Source organism: Pogoniulus pusillus (genome assembly GCF_015220805.1).
Source record: "Pogoniulus pusillus isolate bPogPus1 chromosome W unlocalized genomic scaffold, bPogPus1.pri SUPER_W_unloc_1, whole genome shotgun sequence".
NCBI lineage: Eukaryota > Metazoa > Chordata > Aves > Piciformes > Lybiidae > Pogoniulus > Pogoniulus pusillus.
The window spans coordinates 2,721,565-2,746,252 of NW_026974535.1; positions in this window are offsets into that span (position 1 = coordinate 2,721,565).

The window sequence follows — 24,688 nt, forward strand, 5'->3', positions numbered from 1 at the left end:
TTCTGAACCCATGGCTTATGTTCCAGTGTGTCAAGACTAAGCAGCTGTACAGCACTAAATGTCCTACCATTCCAAACATTGGAGGTCTCTTCAACCTGGTTGATTCTATGATTCTAAGGCAAGCACTTCTATTACCTTTCCCTCTTTTGCCACGTTTTTGGCTGTTTGTTCAGCTATTCTGTTTCCCTTTTCTTGATCTGTGTCTCCATTCTGATGAGTTTTGCAGTGCATGATGGTCACCTTCAAGGGCTTCTGGAATGCTTCCAAGAGTTTCAGGATCTCTTCTGTGTCGAGGTTTGAGCAGAATTGAGCAGTCTGAAAATAAGGAGAACAGGCAGGGTAACATTAGGTCATTCTGATAAGGAGGTACAGCTGCAGAAAAGTGGCCTTGGGAAGACTGGCAGAGAAGCTGTGAAAGTTGTTGTTTGTAGATAGCTGCGTGAGGGGGCCTTGAAGGGGCAAGTTGGTCAGATCTGTCTCTATGCATGTGGACAGCCCATATTCTGCTATGTAACTGTCACGGAAGGTAGTTTGGGAGGTTGTGGGGAAAATATGCGAAGGCTCACTTGTATAGTTCAAGTGATTTATTGCTCAAACACGGAGATCCCCCTACCGAACTAAATTCTCCACGTGAATTCTTTTGGATTTGAAGTTGTAGAATAACATTTCAGAAAATAGCAAATAAAGGAGAGTCTGTGATTTCTTTAGAGTTCTTTTGAGTCTTTAAAGTTATTCAGTCTTTAGGTGAGGAGTTCTTTCTTTGGTTTACTCACGATTCAGTGGTTCAGATTAGCAGGATTCGAAGTTTGGGCGGTGTCCCTTTGTTCGTCAGGATCGGGCCCAAGCAGCTTCAGGCCTCTGTGGGCCCCTCGTCGGGCAGGGCCGATCAGGAACGAGAGGTCACCGGGGCAGGAGCGAGGCAGACAGGCAGGCTAGCGAGCGAGCAGGTAGGAGCAGGTACCAGCAAGCTCCCGATCCAGGCCGGCACACCATTTTTATAATGTTTAAAAGAGGTGCAACCCTCCAGTCCAGGCTATTTTACGTTATTCTTATAGATTGGCACAAAGTTATAATCAATCCATACAATTGGAGAATTTTTACCAAAACAATTTCTAAGACCACCTCAAGCTCGGCCCACACCAGGTGTCAAGCGGGCATGAGAACTGCCGTTCCCCCTAACCAAAACAGTGGCCATTGTTTACCTTTTATCTCGACTAGGGAGAGACTTTCTCATGGGGCTGAAGGATTGTTTTGGTTTTGCGATGCTCTTGGCATTAATGTGAGACACTATAACTTTCACAACAGGGAGGCCTGCTAAGGGCTTCTGCTACCCTCCATGACTGTAACCTATCAGAATTATACACATTGTATTAGCCATTATATAAGCATCACTTCAATAAATGGAATCGACTTTATCCACCATATTGATGAGGCTGTGTCGTTCTGGTTCCCTGCACAGATCCTGAAGAGAGGAACACATGAGGCACTTCTGTGTGTTTGATACCTTTGCCCTGGGTTGAAAGGAACCAACCCTCTCTCTTTCCAAATAGCCCCATGTGCATGTACTACTCCAAAAGCATACTTAGAGTCTGTCCAAATATTGGCCCTCTTTCCTTGAGACAGTTTGAGAGCTCTAGTTGGATGTGTATTGTATATGCTCTGGAGCTTTACCTTTCTCCAATGCATTGTGGATGACTGAATGACAGATCGTTGAACTGTGTTTCTGCCCCTGAGGCAAATGATTGAACTGGTACTGGATTCCTCTCCAGGTGAATGCAAACTGAGGCTTGCTATCCTTTGCTATGGGAATAGAGAAGAAAGCATTAGCAATGTCTATGGTAGCATACCTTTTAGCCTCCTTTGATTCCAGCTCATACTGCAGTTCTAGCATGTCCAGCACAGCTGTGCTCATGGGTGGAGTCACCTCGTGGAGGGCACAGAAGTGTACTGTCAGTCGCCTGTCTCCGTTAGGCTGGCGCACAGGATAAATCGGACTGATGAAAGGTGAATGAGCTTTCTTGATGACAGCCTGACTTTCCAGTTGACAAATCAGCTGATGAATGGGCAACAGAGAGTCATGGTTAGTTCTGTACTTCCTGTGATGCACAGTTTGAGTAGCAATTGGCAGTTTCAGATCCTCTATGCCATCTGAAAGTTCAGGTCTAATGGACAATTTCAATTTCCCATCCTTGAGTTCTACAGACGCTATTCTAAAAGCCCATTTATGACCTTTAGCATCTTTGAAACAACCTTGTCTCAAAAAGTCAATTCCCAGAATGTAAGGCGCATCAGGGCCAGCTACAATAGTATGTTTCTTCCACTCTTTACCAGTTAAACTTATTTCAGCCTGCAACTTAGTTAACTCTTGAGATCCACCAGTGATTCTAGAAATAGTGATTGACTCTGTCCCTTTGCAGTTCAATGGCAATAAAGTACACTGAGCACCTATGACAACTAAGGCCCTGTATTTCTGAACATTTGAACTGCCAGGCCACCTAATGAATACATTCCAATAGATTCGTTTTTCTCCATTATCCCTTTCCTCCTCCTGGCTGGAGGCAGGGAACCCCTAATGCTGAACATGGCATGTGGGGTGTACACAGTGATTGGTATTGTTGTGAGAGAAATTGCAATTGTTGGAATAATTGCAGTTGCTCTTGGGAGCTGAAGAAGTGACAGCTACTTTTCTGGCATTGCTGCCTCTGTTTCTGCCACTCTGCAGTTCCCTGACTCTCTTTGAAAGAGCTCAAGTAGGTTGACCATCCCATTTGTTCATGTTCTCACCATATTGGTCATACAGAATTGTCCACAGTGACCCACATGATCATTAATGTCTAGATGGAATTTGTATCCTGGACCAGAATTGCCTTGCAGGAGGTGGGCATCAGTTCCTGATGGCAGAAATATGCACCCATTCAGAAGATGAAGGAATAATATCCTTTGCCAGATTGGATATGGAGGTTTTAAGTTCCTCTTTCAGTTCTTTCATAGCATCTTTAAGCTCTGTACCCAGAGTTTTTATAGCAGAGAACAGCGCAGAATGTGACAAGCTGTCCTCTATCTCCTCAGTTGGTCAGTCAATTCACCAGCATTGAGAGGCCTTCCATTATCACACCTTGAAAGAAACCTGCTAGCCTAGATGGTATCATAGGATGAAGGAGCAAGTTTAATAAGCTTCTTTGTGAGACCTGTTCCAAGAGGTGTGCCATCAGGCTCATGTGTGCCATGATCTCCATAAAGCACTTCCTTCACAGCAAACTCCTTTAGAAGCTTAATTCCCTGCTCAATGGTGTTCCACTTCTTGGCCACCCATGGCAGATCATTTCAGGAAGGATATCTCATAGCCACAGCCAACAGGAGGTGTGTCCACAAGCTAACCTTACCGTGAGGACTTGCTAGGTATTTGTCCACTCCACTCTCCTTGGTGAGTGGCCCTAGCTGTTTTGCAGACTTGTCTTCTACCTGTTGGGCATTTACACCAATAGTACAGCATCTCACCAGCCATCTTAGGATTTGCTCTCCTGATTCCCTTGAGTATTCCTTTCTAACTTCCCTGACCTCTCTGAGGGGATCACTGGAATCCTGGATATCATTGTCCTCCTCTTCCTCTGGTTGTCCTGATTGTCCCTTGTCTAGAAACAGAACTTTCCTAAGAGCACTCTTAAAGTCCTCAGAGCCATCCTCCTTCTTGGCAGCTAATATCACTGTGCTAGTTTGACGCAGGGTAGAATGTTTTGGTGAAAAAGAACTAGATCATAGGCTGTGAAAGAAAAACAATGGTGATGTCTACTTCCCTCAGAGTCTTGCTGAAGAAGAATGTAAACATTAGATAACACTCTCGCCATTTTGTGGCACTCTCGCTCTGGCTGCTGACTGAGCTGCATCTCCCTAACCTCACCTTCCTTTCACCTTTGCTTCTTAACCTCTTGGCTGAACCACTTTTCTTCCTTAGGACTGGGGTAAGGTTGAGAGGGGAAGGGGGAAGGTGCAGGGGCGGTTCAGAGCCCCTCCTGGGGACTCAGGTTTCTGGGAGGGGAGTTGTATTTCTGTATTACCTTTTACCTTGTATATTTCTGTATATAACTGTATATATTTGTAAATAGATGCTTGTATATTGTGCTAGCTGTAAATAAATAGCTTCATTTATATTCCCAGAGCCGGCTGAGTCTAGTTGGTTATTTTCTAAAGTGTGGGGGGGTGGGTATCACCCAAACCATCACACTCACAAAGCTTTTCTCATCAGAGTATTGAGATCTGAGTATGTTGGCTAAATCTTTAAGACTGCATTTCTTCTCTTCCTCCTCTTATGTGCCAGAGGCCCCCTCCCCTAAATCCTCTCTTGAATCTCTCTTTGTCAAATGTTTTGTCTTAGCCTCAGCTTTTGCTGGGGGAAGAAAAACTGTAGCTGAAACAGATTTGGAAGTTCCTTCTAGCAGGTCTGAATTATTGAGGGTCTGACCTGAGGCCTGTGAGTATGAATCTAGTTTAAGGTTTGGGGTTTCTGCTGCCTGAGGATTTGAACTAGGTGAAGAAACAGCAGACACTTGTTCTTTGGCTGCCTGCCATGTTATTGCCAACAACTGAGACTTTGGCAGTTGTCCCAGAAACTGTGGGAGGAGGTACAGCGGTGGACACGGTGGACCCCCCTTGTTCTCCCCCCGAACCAACATTGTTTTCATTTTCTGTTTTCCTTATCTTGGACTCTCTAGGCAAGGACACTCGTCTCTTTTTCTGTTTTGTTAAAAAAGCCACATTTGAATGTTATATGCGTAATGCCAGCATTAATACTAAAACCAAAATTATTAGGGCAAGATCACACATGACAAATATACCCCTGTATCACGTGTGTAAAATATGCAACAGGGATTTGGTTACTCTGTTTTAGGCAAAATTACTTGCATTAAAGCTGTTGAATAAATTCCAGCAGTTGTATTATTTCCTGACTTATTAAAAACAGATTTGGTAACAGCATCAGTAATATTGAAGCCAACCCAGCTGAAAATATACTCTCAAAAATCAAAGAACATTCCTTTAATATGCTTCTAAGCTAGATCAAACAAAAGAGTACCAATTTTGGCTGTCAGACAACAGTAAAAGAAAAAAGTAATAACTGGCCACACAAGAGCCCACAGTAACCAAAGAGCTTCATTCTTAATTCCCAGAGTTAATTAACAATCAATCAAATTTAATTTGCCCCATATTGAAGTGCCAAAATAAAGATGTGATGGTTTGGGTGTTACTTGCCCCCCACACTTAAGAAAAAATCACCCAGATTAGACTCAGACACTGGAAATTAAAAAATAAAGCTATATTTACAGCTTAGCACAATATACAAACAGTTATTTACAATATATACAGCTATATACAGAAATATACAAGTTAAAAAGTAATACAGAAACACAACACCCCTCCCAGAAACCAGAGTCCCCAGGAGGGGCTCTCAACCACCCTTCCACCTTCTTCCCACCCCTCTACCTTACCCCAAACTTTGCCTTATGTTCAAGGTGAGTTTGGAGAGTCGGCCAGGGGAGTTAGGAAGCAGAAGGATTAGTCAGGCAGATGGCAGGTTAGAGAGAGATAAGTGAATGCAGCCAGAGCCCAAGAGCAACTCTGTTATCTATATTTATGTTCTTGGGTTTATACATCTCAGCAAGCCTATGAGTGCAGTAGACATCACCACTGTTTCCTTTTCACAGCCTAAAATCTAATTCTTCTCACCAAAACATCCCAGCTAGGCTCAAACTAGCACACCTCTCTACATCTAATTCTCTTTCTTAGAAAAAAAGGGGGGAAGAGGGAAAGGCATCCTATAAATTGTTATTGGTTCTATTAGCTATATTTGAGTCTCTGGGAAATTTAAACTAGAACCGAGACAATTAATTTGGCATCTTAACATGGGGTTAGGTACAAAATAATTATTGTAGACAAGATTTGGAAGTTAAAAATGGATGTCCTGAGAGTTTTAATAATTCAGGCTTTTGGATGACTGTTTTGGAGTTGCATATATAAGTTTATAACGTATCATGTTGTCTGGATAGTGATTGATATGGTATTGGACTATTTTAGGGGCTTACCTGTGCAGTTGTATGGATATTTAGTGGATTTTCATAGAATCAACCAGGTTGGAAGAGACGTCCAAGATCATCCAGTCCAACCTATCACCCAGCCCTAACCAATCAACTAGACCATGGCACTAAGTGCCTCATCCAGTCTTTTCTTGAAGACCCCCAGGGACGGTGCCTCCACCACCTCCCTGGGCAGCCCATTCCAATGGGAAATCACTCTCTCTGTGAAGAACTTCTTCCTAATATCCAGCCTATACCTACCCTGGCACAACTTGAGACTGTGTCCCCTTGTTCTATTGCTGGTTGCCTGGGAGAAGAGGCCACCACTTTACAAGTCTGGGGAATGCATCTGATACATGGAACCACTCTGAGAATGCATGCTGGGACATTCAAGGCCCAGATATTTTGGGGGATAAATGGTACTTCTTAGCAATATTTACATTATGTTTTGTGCTAGTTTGAAGCAAGCTAGAATGTTTTGGTGAGAAAAACTAGATCATAGGCTGTGAAAGGAAAACAATGGTGATGTCTCCTTCCCTCAGAGTCGTGCTGAACGAGAAGAAAGTAAACATTAGATAACACTCTCACCATTTTGTGGCACTCTCGCTCTGGCTGCTGACTGAGCTGCATCTCCCTAACCTCACCTGCCACTCACCTTTGCTTCTTAACCTCTTGGCTGAACCACTTTTCTTCCTTAGGATTGGGGTAAGGTTGAGAGGGGCAGGGGGAAGGTGCAGGGGTGGTTGAGAGCCCCTCCTGGGGACTCAGGTTTCTGGGAGGGGAGTTGTGCTTCTGTATTACTTTTACCTTGTATATTTCTGTATATAACTGTATATATTGTGAATAGCTGCTTGTATATTGTGCTAGCTGTAAATAAATAGCTTCATTTATATTCCCAGAGCCGGCTGAGTCTAGTTGTGTACTTCTAAAGTGTGGGGGGGCGGGGAACACCCCAAACCACCACATGTTTAAATGTGATTCAGGGAGGTATCATCGCTGTCCTAGACTGGACCATGTGGCAGCCACGTGTAGCCGCCATGATTAGGACATTGGTTAAAGACATAAGTAGGGGGAGGGCAAGCCTGCCCACTAACTGCCCATGCTGCAGCTGTTGCTGCGGCAGCTCTCAAACCGGTGCCTTTCAGACCAGCGCCTCTCAGACAGGCACTCGCAGCAGAGCTGCAAGCCTGCATGACTTACCGATCGTGAGCGGCAGGGTGGCTCCTGTCCCGGACACTGCTCCAGACCAGGCTCCACTCACAAAAATAGCCACCTCTATGCACTCAGTCTCTCCGGCTCCTGTCACCACTTGCAGGAAAAAGCTACAGAAGATGAACAGACCTCTCCCAGATATGGATCCAATGGAAGGCAGCTCTGCTGGAACTAGCACCCCCCAGTACAATGCACCAGATGAAAATGAATCTGATACTGAGGTAGTCACAATCGCAAACATGCCTCAAAAGGAGATCAGGCAAACCCGGTAGGATGAAGCAAGGGCAAACGGTCAGTCTCTATTGGCCTGTCGCTTGAGCTGCTGGGATGGAGGGGCTGAAACTGTAGATTTAGATCAGAGAGAAGCTAAGCAGTTGGGGTCCTTGTCAAGGGATGGGGGTGTGGATAAAGAGCTGGGGAGTCTAGATGTCACACACACACTTTGGGTCAGACTCCTCACAGATATAAGACACAGATATCCCTCCAAGGATGACATAATTTCCCACCCTCTTAAGTGGGCTAATATGGAACAGGAAATCATGTACTTGAGGCAAATGGCTGTAGAAGATATAATCTATGGAAATGGCCGACTACCTCTGGACCCTGATGATGTCCCTGTGAAGCCAGCCCTCTTAAAGAAATTGACCCAAAGTGCCCCTTCCACATACGCACACGCACTGGGAGGACTGCTTTTGGGCAGAGACCTGAACAATCTTCCAACTGTCTGGGAATTTGTTAATAACCTGAGGCAGTTCAAAGACAGTGTCTCCAGAAAGGCCCTGGTGTCAGCTGTGGAAACCCTTACCAGAGATATGAATGAACTTAAGGCCTCTGTCTCAGAACTGCAACAGGCAGAGGATGATTACTCTTCACCTTCTGAATGGGTACAGGTCTCAGTTGTTAGAAACACACACTGCCGTGCTCCCCCTCCTCCTCGTAGGAGACCAGTCCAAGCCAGACAGGGGACATCTAGGGGTTCACTGTGGAGAACACTATATGAACATGGGGAAAACATGGACAAATGGCATGGCCAGCCCACCTCAACCCTGTATATCACAGGCAATATCACACCAATCGAGACTCTTTGCTGCCCATACACCAGCTGATTCACCGTCTGGAGAAGCAGCACGTCATCAGCAAGAGCCACTCGCCCTTCAACCGCCCAGTATGGCCAGGGTGAAAGGAGAATGGGGTGTTGAGTTGGCCTCACTTAGGCCGCGCGGGAGCCACTTTTCTGCAGCTGTGCCTCCTTGTCAGAATGACCTAAGTCTGTTCAGTTACTCAGCCCTGCTCAAACCCCGGCAATGGGGAATGAAGACTGACTGTGGACTTGAGAGACCTGAATGAAATGACTCCTCCAATCAGCGCAGCTGTGCCTGATATGTTTGAGCTCCAGTATGAACTGGAATCAAAAGAGGCCAAATGGTATGCCACGAGCCACCTTCCACAGTGTGCAGGCACAACCTGGAGCATGGACTGGAGCACAGAGTGCTTCTTCCCTGCAGAGTGCCTTGTGCGATGTTTATCGTGGTGTGGTCATGGAAAGCAATACTGGTTACACGCTGGGAGGTAGCTAGGGTCTTTTTTCCCCACACATATGGGAATCTAAAGGCTTTTCTCCCTTCCTCTCTCTACATACTGTAGTCTTCCTTTCAGATTACAGGACAAGATCTTTCCCTGAACTGCCCTGATGGGAGTGAGGATCACTGGATGAGGTGTAGCCTAACCCCATGTTTCCAGAGCTGTAGGAGTTTCCCTCAAGCAGCAGCAGCAGCAACAGCAGGTTTTGCCATCACCTTTTCTTTCCACCACAACATCCTCCTGCCTTTCCTTGGTAATACCTGTGCCAAAAGATTTTTATAAATGCAGGACACCTACTGCCATGCCAACTTTTTGCTGACAGTAGTACAGCAGTCTGAGAAGGCCAGATCCTACACACGTTACCTTAGATATCCATGCTAAGAAAAAGCCCCATTCCTCCCATGCATATTACCAATACCATCTGTGAATGTCACCAGTTCGTTCAAGAGTTGAAAATTTTCCATCCGAATCATGCTGATCGTTATCTTCTTTGACTCTGGGCAGGGGTGGTTGAACACCCCTAATTTGGAAAGTATTGTTAAATTCTTCTGAAAGTAGGCTGGCTTCCATGGAGCATGGAGGGCCTCGCTGGGGACATTAGGGGCAACGTTTCAGGGAGTTCTGTGTAGGTCATACAAAATTAAATTAGCTTGGTTTCATATTCCTTACACACACACACACACACACACACACAAAACCCAATAGAAAAAGCCAAGAGCAGTCTGAATCTGGAAGAGCTGAGGGAATGCTGCTGGATACATATAACAAAGGAGTTTGGGCAAAGGAGTTCAACCATTTGCTTCTGCTTGTCTTGACAGCCAGTAAGATAAATGGATCTGGGAAATAATACATACATACAGAGCTATATAAATACACAATCCCTCAATTTTCTTTACTGGCCCATTCAGGCAGTGTAAATATGTATAACCCTCTAAGCAGGTACTTCAGGGTAGGTATAGGCTGGATATTAGGAAGAAGTTCTTCACAGAGAGAGTGATTTCCCATTGGAATGGGCTGCCCAGGGAGGTGGTGGAGGCACCGTCCCTGGGGGTCTTCAAGAAAAGACTGGATGAGGCACTTAGTGCCATGGTCTAGTTGATTGGTTAGGGCTGGGTGATAGGTTGGACTGGATGATCTTGGAGGTCTCTTCCAACCTGGTTGATTCTATGATTCTATGATTCTATGATTCACTGTCACAGCATCTGGCAGACCACAAATAAATGGTCTTCCTCAGAAGATTTGCTGGGTTTTGCTACTCCAAAGTTATTTGCTATTAAATGTTTGCTGTGTTTTATGCATCTGTGCAGAGAACAATGAACTGCAGGACAGAGGCTCTATAAATTAAACCTTTAATATGAGCTGATAAAGGCTGGCAGAGTTTAACCTTGGAGGCACAATGAGTGTGAAAGCTTATGGCATACAAAGAGTCTCAGTGAATTTGCTGCAAAGTTCCCAAATGACTTAGCTCTTTCAGATGTTGTGCTCTCTTCTTCCATGGTTTTATATAGAATCTGCATAATTATGTAGTGTTTCTGCTTCCATCTATGGAAGGTGGTGGAGTCACCATCCCTGGAGGTGTTCAGGAAAAGACTGATGAGGCACTTAGTGCCATGGTCTAGTTGACTGGATAGGGCTGGGTGCTAGGTTGGACTGGATGATCTTGGGGGTCTCTTCCAACCTGGTTGATTCTATGATTCTATGATTCTATGCTTTGCACTTTTATGTAAATGCTTTCTTCTCCATCCCCATTGCAGAAGAATGTAGGCCTCAGTTTGCTTTCACCTGGAGAGGTGTCCAATACTAGTGGAATAGATTGCTGCAAGGATGGAAACACAGCTCTACAATTTGCTACAGCATGATCCAGACAGCACTGGAGAAGGGTAGAGCTCCTGAACACTTGCAATTCATCAATGACATAATTGTATGGGGTGAGACAGCAGAGGAGGTCTTCAAGAAGGGTGAGAAGATCATTAATATTCTTTTGGATGCTGATTTTGCCATAAAGAGAAGCAAAGTGAAAGGGCCTGCTTGAGAAGTCCAGTTTCTGGGAGTTCGATGGTGTCACGGAAGGTAGTTTGGGAGGTTGCGGGGAAAATACGTGGAGACTCACTTGTGGATTTTCAAGTGATTTATTGCTCAAACACGGAGATCCCCTCCCGAACTAAATTCCCCACGTGAGTTCTTTTGGATTGAAGTTGTAAAATAACAGTTCAGAAAATAGCAGATAAAGGAGAGTCTGTGATTTCTTTAGAGTTCCTTTGAGTCTTTAAAGTTATTCAGTCTTTAGGTAAAGAATTCTTTCTCCAATTTACTCACTGTTCGTAGTTCAGTTCAGCAAAGTTCGAAGGTTTGGGCGGTGTCCCTTTGTTCATCAGGATCGGGCCCAAGCAGGTTTCAGGCCTCTGTGGGCCCCTCGTCGGGCAGGGCCGATCAGGAACGTGAGGGCACCGCGGCAGGAGCGAGGCAGGCAGGCAGGCTAGCGAGCGAGCGGTAGGAGCAGGTACCAGCAAGCTCAAGCCAGCAAGCGCCCCGATCCAGGAAGGCACACCATTTTTATAATGTTCAAAAGAGGTGTAACCCTCCAGTTCAAGCTATTTTACGTTATTCTTACAGATTGGCACAAATTACAATTAACCTATACAATTGGACAATTCTTACCAAAACAATTTCTAAGACCACCCCAAGCTCGGCCCACACCAGGTGTCGAGCGGGCATGAGAACTGCCGTTCCCCCTAGCCAAAACAGTGGCCATTGTTTACCTTTTATCTCGACTAGGGAGAGACTTTCTCATGGGGCTGAAGGACTGTTTTGGTTTACGATGCTTCTGGCTTAAAATGTGAGACACTGCAACTTTTACAGCAGGGAGGCCTGCTAAGGGCTTCTGCTACCCTCCATAACATACTCCACCCCCTGGCTCACATTAAGCAAAAAATCGGAAAACAAAACAAAATACAAGTATTCTTAACTATTATACAGATATAAACAGTATACTAACACATAAACATTACTATAACCTAAATCAGATTAATCCTATATATATGTATATGCCCACCCCCTGAATAACACACAGCTTTATTGAATATTTACAAAGCAAGAAAACCTGGTATATGCGAAAGCAATTCAGAAGTCTGGGAGAATCCATCGTACACTGATGCGATGAGTTTTCCCACTTACATCGGTTGCTTCCCATGCATACAACCCATTTGGTTTTGACAGGGTCATAGGCACAACTCCGATTGAAGGTAAGTTTACCATTACTGGTTGTCCCACCTTTAACCTGTGTAATGATTGTTGAAGGTGTCGAGACTTATCCGGTGGATGGTTGACATTCTCCACTGGCTTGTCAGGACAAAATGCTCTTATCTTAGGACTACCATAGTTACCCCATCGGTTATTCACGATGAAAACTGCATATGGCAAACGTTTATCCCAGTTACCTTTAGATACAATGGCATGTTTCTTAACCAGAGCATTTGTTCTCTCTACAATACCATTGGCTTGAGGATAATAGGGAGTGTGGAATACCCATGTGACTCCCTCACCCTTAGCCCAGTCTTGTACAGAAGACGCTGTGAAGTGAGATCCATTATCACTTTGGATGTACTCTGGCATTGGCAAGAAACTAAACCACTGCTTTAAAGCTTCAATAGTTTGAGCTCCTGTAGCAGCACTAGTTGCTGTAGCCATGACTAATCCTGAAACTACTTCCACCCCCACCAGTATGTATCTCTTCCCATGTGAGGGTTTAAATGGACCCACATAATCAACTTGCCATGTGCTCCATAGCTTCTTGTCTTCTCTAATGTGTTGTGCTGGAGCTAAGTTGGGGTGATCGGTTCTAAGCCTAACTTTACACTGTGGACAAGCTGAAATGATTTCCCCGCAGGTAGTCATAGAAATTGGCCATCCTCTGGATCTACACTCATAGTAGAGGTCTGCTTTTCCTGAATGGCCTCTTTTAATGTGTAGCCATTCAGCTAATCTCCACCATTCATCTTTCTCATCTTCAACTATGTTTATTCTCGCCAGAAAATCTGCCTGATTATTCCAGGCTGCAGCTGGAGTTTGCTGTTTAGAATGCCCTTTAACCCAACCAACTTCAAGAGATCTGGATCGGCCTATTTCTAATAGTCTTTTCCAGTCATCAGCCCTCCAAACTTCCACGTTTGAAACCTTCCACTGATTCGCTTCCCACTGGCAAATCCACTCAGTGGCACCTTTGAATGTAGAGTAGGAATCAGTGTAAATGGTTGTTGCTCCGTGCTCTGCTGCTAGCATGAGAGCACGCAACTCCCCTACCTGTGCACTGCCATCACCCTCTTCAGTGATGGTTTGGCCTGTAGCAATCTCCAAGGCAGCGGCTTTATAGCGCCACTTTGACCCCACTCTCCGAGAAGATGCATCTGTGAACCATACTCCTGATTTATCAGAGTCTGCGGTCATTTCTGGGGCCACCTGAATAGGAGAAGGCTTACATGGCTGACCAAGCAGAGCTTTATCAGGATTTATGGGTTGCTGAAGTTTGGATACCTTTGTAGGTCCCTCTTTCAGCGGCATCAGCTGTGAAATTCCCTCTAAGTAGGCATACCACTTTCTAACAGTAGCCTTTTGGGCAATTCCTTCTGGTGGAGGAGATCCATTAAGGATCGTTTTTAGCAGAGGAAATGGGCCTTGCACTACAACATCTTGTGTAGTACGAAGCTTTTCTGCTTCCTTAACAGCTCGAGTTAGGGAAAGAAGTCCCTTTTCCCAATCCGAGTACCGAATCTCGGCTTCTTTAAATGCTGTTGAGGAAAACATGAGAGCTCTACTAGGACCATTGGGTCCTCTCTGGAAAATTCCACAGTATGAGGCATCCACGGAGAAACCCCATTCAGCCCTCAGGGCATCTTTTGGGTGTAAGGGCCCCAACTTCTGATATGCCTTTAGTTCATCCTTGAGAAACCTCAGGCTATCAGAATGTTCTGGAGTCCAATCCCAATGCTTGTTCTTCTTAAGCAAATCATACAGAGGACGGGCAATTACTGAGAAACCTGGAATATGTTTCCTCCAGTAACCCAGAGTACCCAACAACTGTTGTAACTCTTTTCTATTTTGGGGTATTTGGCCCTTTTCAATGCTCTGAAGAGTGTCGTCTGGCACAGACACTGCACCTGCTACCCACCATGATCCCAGGAATTTTACCTCTTGACTTGGACCCTGACACTTTTCCTTTGGAATGGTCAAACCCTGGCTAGTCAACAGCTCTCGGATATTCTCAGCCACTGCACCAACTTGCTCCTTATCCTTCCCTCCCACCAAGATATCATCAATGTAATGGTACATCTTAACATCCTTAGGAAGTTGAACAGTGTCAAGCAAAGCTGCAAGTGCATTGTGTGCAATGGTTGCGCTGTGTTTGTACCCTTGTGGAAGACTGTTGAATGTGTACTGAATACCTTGCCAGGTAAAAGCAAACTGTGGTTTGTCCTCTTCTCTCAATGGCACCATGAAGAACATGTCCTTCACGTCTAGAGTCGCCATCCAGGTGTGAGAAGCCGCTTGGATTGCTGTCACTGTGGATGAAAGACTAGGAACTGCTGCAGTAAGAGGAGGAGTGTTACTATTTAGTTTCCGGAAATCTACTGTCAATCTCCATCGGCCATTCGGTTTTCGGATTGGCCAAACAGGTGAATTGTAAGGAGAATGAGTTCTAGTGATAATCTGTCTCTTTTCAAGATCAGCTATCACTTCAGTGATACCTTGCTTAGCTGCAGCTGGCAATGGATACTGTGCAACACAAGTAATGTGTGACTTTGGCAATGGAGGAGCTGTTTGCAATAAGCGAACGCAAGTACGGACTAACCTTTGCCTCTTATTCCTCACCTCATAAGCACCAAAGCTCCACAATGTTCCGTCAGGAAGATGCCATCTTTTACCTGCTAGAACATCAAATCCAAGGATATTATGTTTGCACGAGCCCAATGCTAACTCTACCAGGGTACTTCTTTTCTCCCCAGGTAGCCACAGCTGTGCTTTGGCTAAATAGCATGTTTCAGGTTGCCCCGTAACACCTGTTATGTTTACCTTTCTCTGGGATGACAAGATTTTCAGATGCTTTGCTAGTTGTGCATTTAGCACTGTAATTTGTGCACCTGTATCTATTAGGTATTTGACAGCAGCTCTAGTTGGTCCAGTAGGAATCATGACATAGGGTTCAGGGTTTTCAGACCATCGACATTCAGAAACAGAGCGATGAGTGTGGCCTGAATCATTCACCGCCACATCTAGTTTTTTGATTTGTTCTTATCTCCTCCCCGATCAGGAGAACCTGACTTGGGAGGAGACGTATTTGCAAAACCTTTCTTATGTTTTTGCTTCCCCTTTCCGTTACCATTGCCTTTCAGATGTTCTAATATCTTTTTAATATCAGATATGGACTTATTCATAGCACTGAGCTCAGTCTTCACAGGATCACGCTCTGCCTGTTTCCTCTGAAACACATCACGAGGTTTCACTGCATACTTCTGCTCCTGCAGTGGGATTACACCCTTACCATGAGAACTCGGTACCCAGATTACTCCAGATTCAGAGCGACGATTAAGCTCAGGGCTCCCCCTGGGACTTGATCGTGGGCTCGATCTTGGACTCTCATTAGGGTTACTAAATGTCCATGCATGTCGCACTGCTTGGTGTTTTCCTCGTAATGCAGAGCCGCTCCTGCCTCCAGACTGCTTTTCCTTCTGAAAGACAGATTCTGGCAAAGATAACGGATCATGATAACCCATTTGTCTCCCTAGAGTGGCTAGTTCTTTAAGCACTTCCCTCCACGTAGGATGATGGACTACACTTTGTGAACTTTGCCCTTGCTCAGCATTCTGTTGCATCGCATTCTCAATTTGTTTCCTTATCCTTATGCCTTCAGCCTTTATGAAGCCAGGCATACCCCTTATCAGGGGCCCAAGCCTTTGTGGCTCTACCGGGGCATCCATTGCATGTGCATATAACCCCTTATGATTCACAGCTTGGATACAGGCAACCACAGTAAATGCTTCATTTAACTCATCAGGGGATCTAATCCAAAACTCTGTAGGATCACCCCTGTCTAAAGGCTCATAAGCACTAGCCCAGTGAAAGATCCTAGCACTCAATGCAAGGTCTCCCTCAGGACCATCCCCAAGAAATACCTCGGGTCCCCAGTTAGTTCTCCCCACCTCTTCACGAGATAAGACAATTGCTTCCGCCCCCCTTTGCACCACGCGATACACATACTCTATTATAGGTTCATTAGGCATGCGGGAATAAGTTTCCCTAAAATCATCTATCTGTGTTGCTGTGTACGGTTTGATTTTTGTGGTTGTTGTTTTGCCTCCTTTCGGTCCTTGCGTAGTTTCAGACGCAAAGAGAGGATTCACGGAGTAGGTTTTCATTTTGCCGTGCACCTCTTCCACTTCCGTGTCGCTATCAATAGACGTAGCTGCAGGCTGCTCGGGGCGTGGCGGCTGGGAAGATGGCGGTTGTTGTGGAGATAGCTGGGAAGATGGCGGCTGCGGCGGTGCTGCCGATGGTTGAGCTTGAGACGGCATCGGGACCTGCTGGGAAGCTGGAACGGACTGAGATTGAGGAGACGGTTGTGCCGGGGAAAGCGGCACTGTAGCTGCTGCCTGCGGCATCGCGGGCGGTTGCTGCGGGACTTGTGGCTGCGACGGCGCTGGTCGCGGCTGTGTCTGGGCTATTGGCTCCGTTACTGTTAGTAACGGCGCTGCCGGCGGCTGCGGAGGCGTCAGAGGCTTCGCCGGCGGAATCACCGGGACTTGAGCCGGCTGCTGCGGCTGAAGCAAAGCGGCGGCTGGCTGGACCGGCGTCGAGGTAGGCTGTCTGGGCACCTCCCGCGGGCACGTCGCCAACCCGTACTGTAAAGTCGTCTCTGCCTTGACTTGCGGCTGAGGCTGTAACGGGGCTTGTGATGGCAATAGGGGTGGTTGTGCCGCTGTTTGAGAAGGCAGTGGCACAGGAACATGCCGCGGCGGCGACATTTCGAGAAGGTTCAGCTCGAGGTCTGGCGTACCAGCACGAGAGACCTTGGGCGGAGAGCGCAAGAGTTGCGACTCTTGGGTCTGAGAGGGGGTAGTTACCGAACCCCAATGAGCCCCCGGCTCTTTCCGGCGAACCACGGGCTGCGGTGACTTCTCAGGATGTATCGGGGTAAAAGCTGGCAAGCCTAAGTAACCGGTTGACTCCCGGGTTCGGGTCGAGGGCTGAGGAGTTTCTGTCCGAGACCCGATACGCGACCGCGGCTGCGGCGTGTCCGCGCGGGAACTAATGGTTGACTGCGTTCGCGGAGTACTCGAACTGCTCCCGGACCGCGACTTTCGTCTTAGTAACCTGTCTAACTTTTCCTCCATACTTCTCATCCTGTCTTCAGTCACAGCGGGCTCTGCGCGAAAACCCAAGTTTTGCCTGACAGCGTCTCTCAACATCGCCTCTCTCTCACTCTGCAGCGACTTGATTTCCTGCCGCGCCTTCTCCAAATGCAATTCTTGCCGGGCATTCTCCGCGTTCAGCTTTTTGACCTCTGACTTCCAAACTTCAACCTCATGTTTACAAGCCTCTATATCAACTTGAGACCTGAACACGCCAACACTCAGCTTTAAAAAACTTTCTTTGTCAACTCCCTCGACATCTTTAAAAGCTTCGTAGAGAGACACGATTATATCAGCTGATCTAGCATTTATCTGCTCTAAAGGCTCACTTGCCGTTGCTGTCACAGCTTTCCTTAGACTTGCCGATTCGATATTGCTCTCGGATATTCTCAGCTACTGTAGCAACTTGTTCTTTGTCATTCCCTCCCACCAAGATGTCATCAATGTAATGATACACTTTAACATCTTTAGGAAGTTGAACAGTGTCAAGCAAAGCTGCAAGTGTGTTGTGCGCAATAGTTGCACTATGTTTGTACCCTTGTGGGAGACTGTTGAATGTGTATTGAATACCTTGCCAAGTAAATGCAAATTGCGGTTTGTCCTCTTCTCTTAGTGGTACCATGAAAAACATGTCCTTCACGTCCAGAGTCGCCATCCAGGCATGAGAAGCTGCTTGGATCGCTGTTACTGTGGATGAGAGACTAGGAACTGCTGCAGTGAGAGGAAGAGTGTTACTATTAAGTTTTCTGAAATCAATCGTTAATCTCCATCGGCCATCTGGTTTGCGGACTGGCCAGACAGGTGAATTGTAAGGAGAATGAGTTCTGGTGATGATCTTTCTCTTCTCAAGATCAGCTATCACTTCCGTAATACCTTGCCTAGCTGCTGCTGGCAATGGATATTGTGCAACACAGGTAATGTGCGACTTTGGCAAAGGAGGAGCAGTTTGTAACCAATGAACACGAGCATGTACTAATTTTCCCCTCTTATTTCTCACCTCATAAGCACCAAAGCTCCATAATGTTCCATCTGGAAGATGCCACCTTCTACCTGCTAAAACATCAAATCCGAGAATATTATATTGACAATCAGCTAATGCTACTTCTACCAGGGTACTTCTCTTCTCCCCAGGCAACCATAGTTTCGTTTTAGCCAAGTGGCATATGTCAGGCTGTCCTGTTACACCTGTTAATTTAATCTTCTTACTAGATGGCGGAATTCTGAGGCGTTTTGCCAATTGCTCATTCAACACAGTAATTTGTGCACCTGTGTCTATTAAGTACTTAACAGCAGTTCTATCTGGTCCTGTTGGAATCATAATGAAGGGTTCAGGTTTTTCAGACCACTGACAAGCAGAAACGAAGCGATGAGTGTGGCCTGAAGCATTCATCGCTGCTTCTAGTTTTTTGACTTGTTTTTAGCCCTTTGCTGATCAGATTGACCTGACTTATTGGGAGAGGTGTTTCTGGAACCCCTCTTGCGTCCCTGTTTTGTCTTATTTCCATCCTGGCCTAATAGTTTTTTTTATTTCATCAATGATGGCTTTACCCATAGTACCTGTCGTAGAACGCAGTTTCGCGGCAGAGTTTATGGGGGAAATACGCGAGGCGTTGACTATTTTATCAGTGATTTATTGCAAAAACGCGAATTCCCTCTTCCCGAAACTACACCACCACTGTGAATTCTTTTGATCGAGGTCAAAATAACATTTCAGAGAATGGCAAATTAAAGAGTCTATGATGTTTAAAGAGAGTTCTTTTGAGTCTCTGGGGCTTGAATTAACAGTTCGTCAGCTACTCACAGTCTGTAGCTTGGTAGGGAGTCCCTTTCTCCCGGTGAGGGTCCAGGTATGTGCAGGCTTCCAGCCTCTGCGGCTCGGCGTGTCCGCCCGAGGCGAGGCTAGATCGGCAAGCAGTTTGTTGTCGCTAGAAGTCCGAGGAAGGACAAGACGAGGGTGAGGTCCAGAAAGGCTGGAAAAACCCAGAAGGGCCTCGGTCCTGGCCTGTCCACCATTTTTATAATGTTCAAATAGGACTTGCCCACTAGTTCGGACCACTTTTACGTTGTTCACATACATTGGCAAAAAACAGTAAGCAACTTATACAATTGGACAACATTACCTAAACAATATAAAGACCACTCCTCAGGCCAGCCCACCTGCAGGTGCTGGGCAGGCCTAAGATAGTCGTTTCTACTAACCAAAACAATACCCTGTTGTCTGGAAAGCAAGGCCAAGTGAAAGGGAAACATGGCCAGTGTTTACCTTTCACTTACCCTAGGGAGAAATCTTCCCATGGGACTGAAAGATTGTTTTGGTTTTTCGATGCTTCTGGCTTGAATGTGAGGCATTAGAAATCTGCATGACATGGAGACTTTAGAGGGGCTTTTGCTACTCTCCATGACAGTACCGATTTCAGTCTTCATGGGGTCATACTCCATCAGTCTCTTCTTCGGGTAGTCACCTTGCCCATAATAGGAATTCCGCCCCCAGAATGTTCTCGAATTAGAGCGACGGTTGATCTCAGGGCTCCCCCTGGGGCTCGACCGTGGGCTCGTCCTGGGGCTTCCCACAGGGCTTTCTGGACCACCATAAGCTTTGGCATACCTCACTTCTGGCTTCTTTCCATGTGGAGGTTTGCTCCTTCGGTCAAATGTTCTTGATTTGTACCAGGATGGATGTAAAGGTGTGGTATCAGTATAACCTAGATTTCGCCCTTTAAACATTAATTCTTCTAGGAGTTCTCCCCACGTAGTGTGGTTTAATGTGTTATCTCCTGTTCTTACCTTTTCTTGTATCGCTTTCTCAATATGCTCCCTTCTAGCCTCACACACAGTTCTCAAAATTCCTGGCAAACCTTTTACCAAAGGATGAAGCCTATTTGGTTCAATTGGGAGACTCATAGGATTTGGGTTAATTCCATGATTATCCATGGCCTGTATACAAGCCAACTTTGTGATTGTTTCAACTAACTGATCACAATTTGAAATACGACATCTGATTACCTCATCTCTCTCTGAAGGATGATAAGCACCAGCCCAATAAAGGATTCTAGAACTCAATGCAAGCTCACCCTCGGGACCATTCCCTAGAAACACTTCAGGTCCCCAACAATATCCCTTTACCTCTTCAAGAGACAAAATTACAGATTCAGCATCATTCATTATAATTCTATAAACATAATCAGTTATAGTCTCGTTAGGCAATCGGGAATACCTTTCCCTTATGTCCTGCTTCTGCAATGCGGTGTACGGTCGAGTTTTCTGAGTCGTGGTGCGCTGTCCTCGTGGTCCTATAACGGTTTCTGTCTTGAAAACGGGATTGACAGATGTGTTCCTCATGCTGTCGGTTATCTCCTCCACTTCCGTGTCGCTGCTCACTGACGCGATTGCGGGTGACGGCTCGGAGTGGGGCTGCGCAGGCGCGCTGTCCTCGTCGCTCCGTAATGGCGCCTGTGGGCGTGGCTGCGCAGAAGATGGCGTCTGCGGCGCGGGCTGTTTAACCGCGATGGACGTCGGCATGGCCTGCGGAATCAGAACCTGCAACGGAACCTGCAACGGAACCTGCTGAGGCAAAATCGGTTGAAAAGACATCGCTAATTGCGGCTGAGCCGTTGCCTGAGGCTGAGAAGGCATCGGGACTGGCAAAACTGGTTGCAAAAGCGACGTCGGCACGGGCTGCTGAGCCGTTTGCGGCTGTGGGGGCAGCTGTGGCATGGGCTGAGATGGTATCGGAGCCGCTGGCGGCGGAGCCGGCTGGGCTTGCGGCAGGGGCTGAGAAGGCAAAACAGTTATCTGTGGAGAGAGCAGCGGCGGCGCGGGCTGTTGCGTCCGCCGAATTGAGGTCCGCAGCAGAGGGACGGGTGCCGGCCGTGCCGGGGACTGCTGCGGCGACAGCGCCTCTGGGCCCTGCTGCCCTACGCGCGGCTGCGGGGACTGCGATGGCGACATTCGCAGCTGTAATTCTTGAAAGGCTTGGAGAAACTTCCCCTCTAGCCTCTCCTCCAACTCCCGAAGTCGTTGATCGGTAACCGCGGGTATGTTCATGCGATTAATCTCGCTACTCAACCTGCTATTCTCAGCTTTCAACTCCTCAACCTGTTGTCTCGCCTTCTGGCCGATCTGCCTCCAACATTTTCGCTGTTTATCGAGATAATCAACTTCTCTCCTTAACTTGTCTCCTTCGTCACTCGCCTGTTTCAACGCATACTCCAATTCATCTACTTTATCTTGAGCTCGAATTAAGCCTACTGCCAGCACAAGAAGGTTTTCTTTATCTATTCCTTCCACGTCTTGGAAAGCTTTATATAGCATAATAACCATATCTATTAAATTATCGGTGACCTGTTTCATGGTATCATTTGCAAGTGCATCCATAGTCTTTCGTATGTGAGCGATCTCAAAAACAGACATCAACTTAACAACTGGATCATCTGCTACTGCCTCCAGTGAATCTTCTGCCTCCACTGTGGCAGACTCAGACTCTGCTTCAGCTGCCATAGCCTGTAGCTGCGGCTGTTGCTGCTCCATCATGATATTTTCTGCCATAAATCTGTAGTTATTCTACGGTTACAATCCCATCCTCGTCGCCAATTTGTCACGGAAGGTAGTTTGGGAGGTTGCGGGGAAAATACGTGGAGACTCACTTGTGGATTTTCAAGTGATTTATTGCTCAAACACGGAGATCCCCTCCCGAACTAAATTCCCCACGTGAGTTCTTTTGGATTGAAGTTGTAAAATAACAGTTCAGAAAATAGCAGATAAAGGAGAGTCTGTGATTTCTTTAGAGTTCCTTTGAGTCTTTAAAGTTATTCAGTCTTTAGGTAAAGAGTTCTTTCTCCAATTTACTCACTGTTCGTAGTTCAGTTCAGCAAAGTTCGAAGGTTTGGGCGGTGTCCCTTTGTTCGTCAGGATCGGGCCCAAGCAGGTTTCAGGCCTCTGTGGGCCCCTCGTCGGGCAGGGCCGATCAGGAACGTGAGGGCACCGCGGCAGGAGCGAGGCAGGCAGGCAGGCTAGCGAGCGAGCGGTAGGAGCAGGTACCAGCAAGCTCAAGCCAGCAAGCGCCCCGATCCAGGAAGGCACACCATTTTTATAATGTTCAAAAGAGGTGTAACCCTCCAGTTCAAGCTATTTTACGTTATTCTTACAGATTGGCACAAATTACAATTAACCTATACAATTGGACAATTCTTACCAAAACAATTTCTAAGACCACCCCAAGCTCGGCCCACACCAGGTGTCGAGCGGGCATGAGAACTGCCGTTCCCCCTAGCCAAAACAGTGGCCATTGTTTACCTTTTATCTCGACTAGGGAGAGACTTTCTCATGGGGCTGAAGGACTGTTTTGGTTTACGATGCTTCTGGCTTAAAATGTGAGACACTGCAACTTTTACAGCAGGGAGGCCTGCTAAGGGCTTCTGCTACCCTCCATAACATACTCCACCCCCTGGCTCACATTAAGCAAAAAATCGGAAAACAAAACAAAATACAAGTATTCTTAACTATTATACAGATATAAACAGTATACTAACACATAAACATTACTATAACCTAAATCAGATTAATCCTATATATATGTATATGCCCACCCCCTGAATAACACACAGCTTTATTGAATATTTACAAAGCAAGAAAACCTGGTATATGCGAAAGCAATTCAGAAGTCTGGGAGAATCCATCGTACACTGATGCGATGAGTTTTCCCACTTACATCGGTTGCTTCCCATGCATACAACCCATTTGGTTTTGACAGGGTCATAGGCACAACTCCGATTGAAGGTAAGTTTACCATTACTGGTTGTCCCACCTTTAACCTGTGTAGTGATTGTTGAAGGTGTTGAGACTTATCTGGTGGATGGTTGACATTCTCTACTGTCTTGTCAGGACAAAATGCTCTTATTTTAGGACTACCATAGTTACCCCATCGGTTATTCACGATGAAAACTGCATATGGCAAACGTTTATCCCAGTTACCTTTAGATACAGATGGCAGGATGGCTGACGCCATATCCCGATGGATGTGGTGAATAAGGTAGTCACTATGGTGGAACCCACTAACCAGGTGGAGACACAATCCTTCCTGGGGTCTGTGGGCTTTTGGAAGATGCACATTGCCGGGTACAGTCAAATCGTGAACCCCCCTATTTGACATTACAAGAAAGTGGGGACCTGAACAGCAGCTGGCATTCGACCAGATCAAACGAGAGGTGGTCCATGCCATGGCCTTGGGGCCTGTTCAAATCAGCCCAGAGATTAAGAACATTCACGACAGCAGCCGGTGAGAATGGTCCTAGCTGGAGCTTATGGCAGAAAGCTCCTGATGAAACACGAGGCCACCCACTTGGGTTCTGGAGCAAGGCATACAAAGGCTCAGAGGCAAATTATACCCCCACAGAGAAAGAAATTCTAGCTGCATATGAGGGAGTTAGAGCCGCTTCTGAGGTGATTAGAATGGAGTCACCACTCCTTTTAGCTCCAAGGCTTCCAGTCCTGACTTCGATGTTTAAAGGGAAAGGATGAACTCCGCACCATGCCACAGATGCCACTTGGAGTAAGTGGATGGCTCTAATAACTCAGAGCTCGAATGGGGAGCCTTGAATGCCCAGGCATTGTGGAGGTCATCACCAACTGGCCAGAGGACACTGACTTCAGAGAGCCAGCAGAAGAGAAGGCAGTTGCCCGTACCAAGGAAGCCTCCCCCATACAATGACCTTCCTGATAAGGAAAAGGGATATGCTCTGTTCACAGATGGATCCTGATGTCTTGCAGGCAGCAAGCAGAGATGGAAGGCTGCTGTCTGGAACCCTACACGCAGAGTTGCAGAGGCAAGAGATGGAGAAGGTGAATCCAGCCAATTTGCTGAGGTAAAAGCCATCCAGCTGGCCCTGGACATTGCAGAATGAGAACAGTGGCCAATACTATACATCTACACTGACTCGTGGATGGTAGAAAATGCCTTATGGGGGTGGCTGAAGGAATGGAAGCAAAATAACTGGCAGAGAAAAGGGAAGCCTATTTGGGCTGCTGATCTCTGGCAAGACATTTCTGCACGCCTGGACAAACTACCAGTTAAAATCAGACACATCAGTACTCACATCCCAAAGAGCAGAGCCACTGAAGAACAACAGCACAACCACTAAGCTGACTTGGCTGCCCACATCTCCCAAACAGACCTGGACTGGAAACACAAAGGGGAACTGTTCTTAGATCGGTGGGCGCATGACTCTTACGGCCACCAAGGAAGAGATGCCACATACCAATGGGCCCGTGACAGGTCAGTGGACATACCCATGGATGCCATAGCCCAGGTTATTCATGACTGTGATATCTGCGCTGCCATAAAGCAAGCTAAGTGCATGAAACCTTTGTGGTACGGGGGACGGTGGTCAAAATACAAGTATGGGGAGGCCTGGCAGATCGATTACATCACTC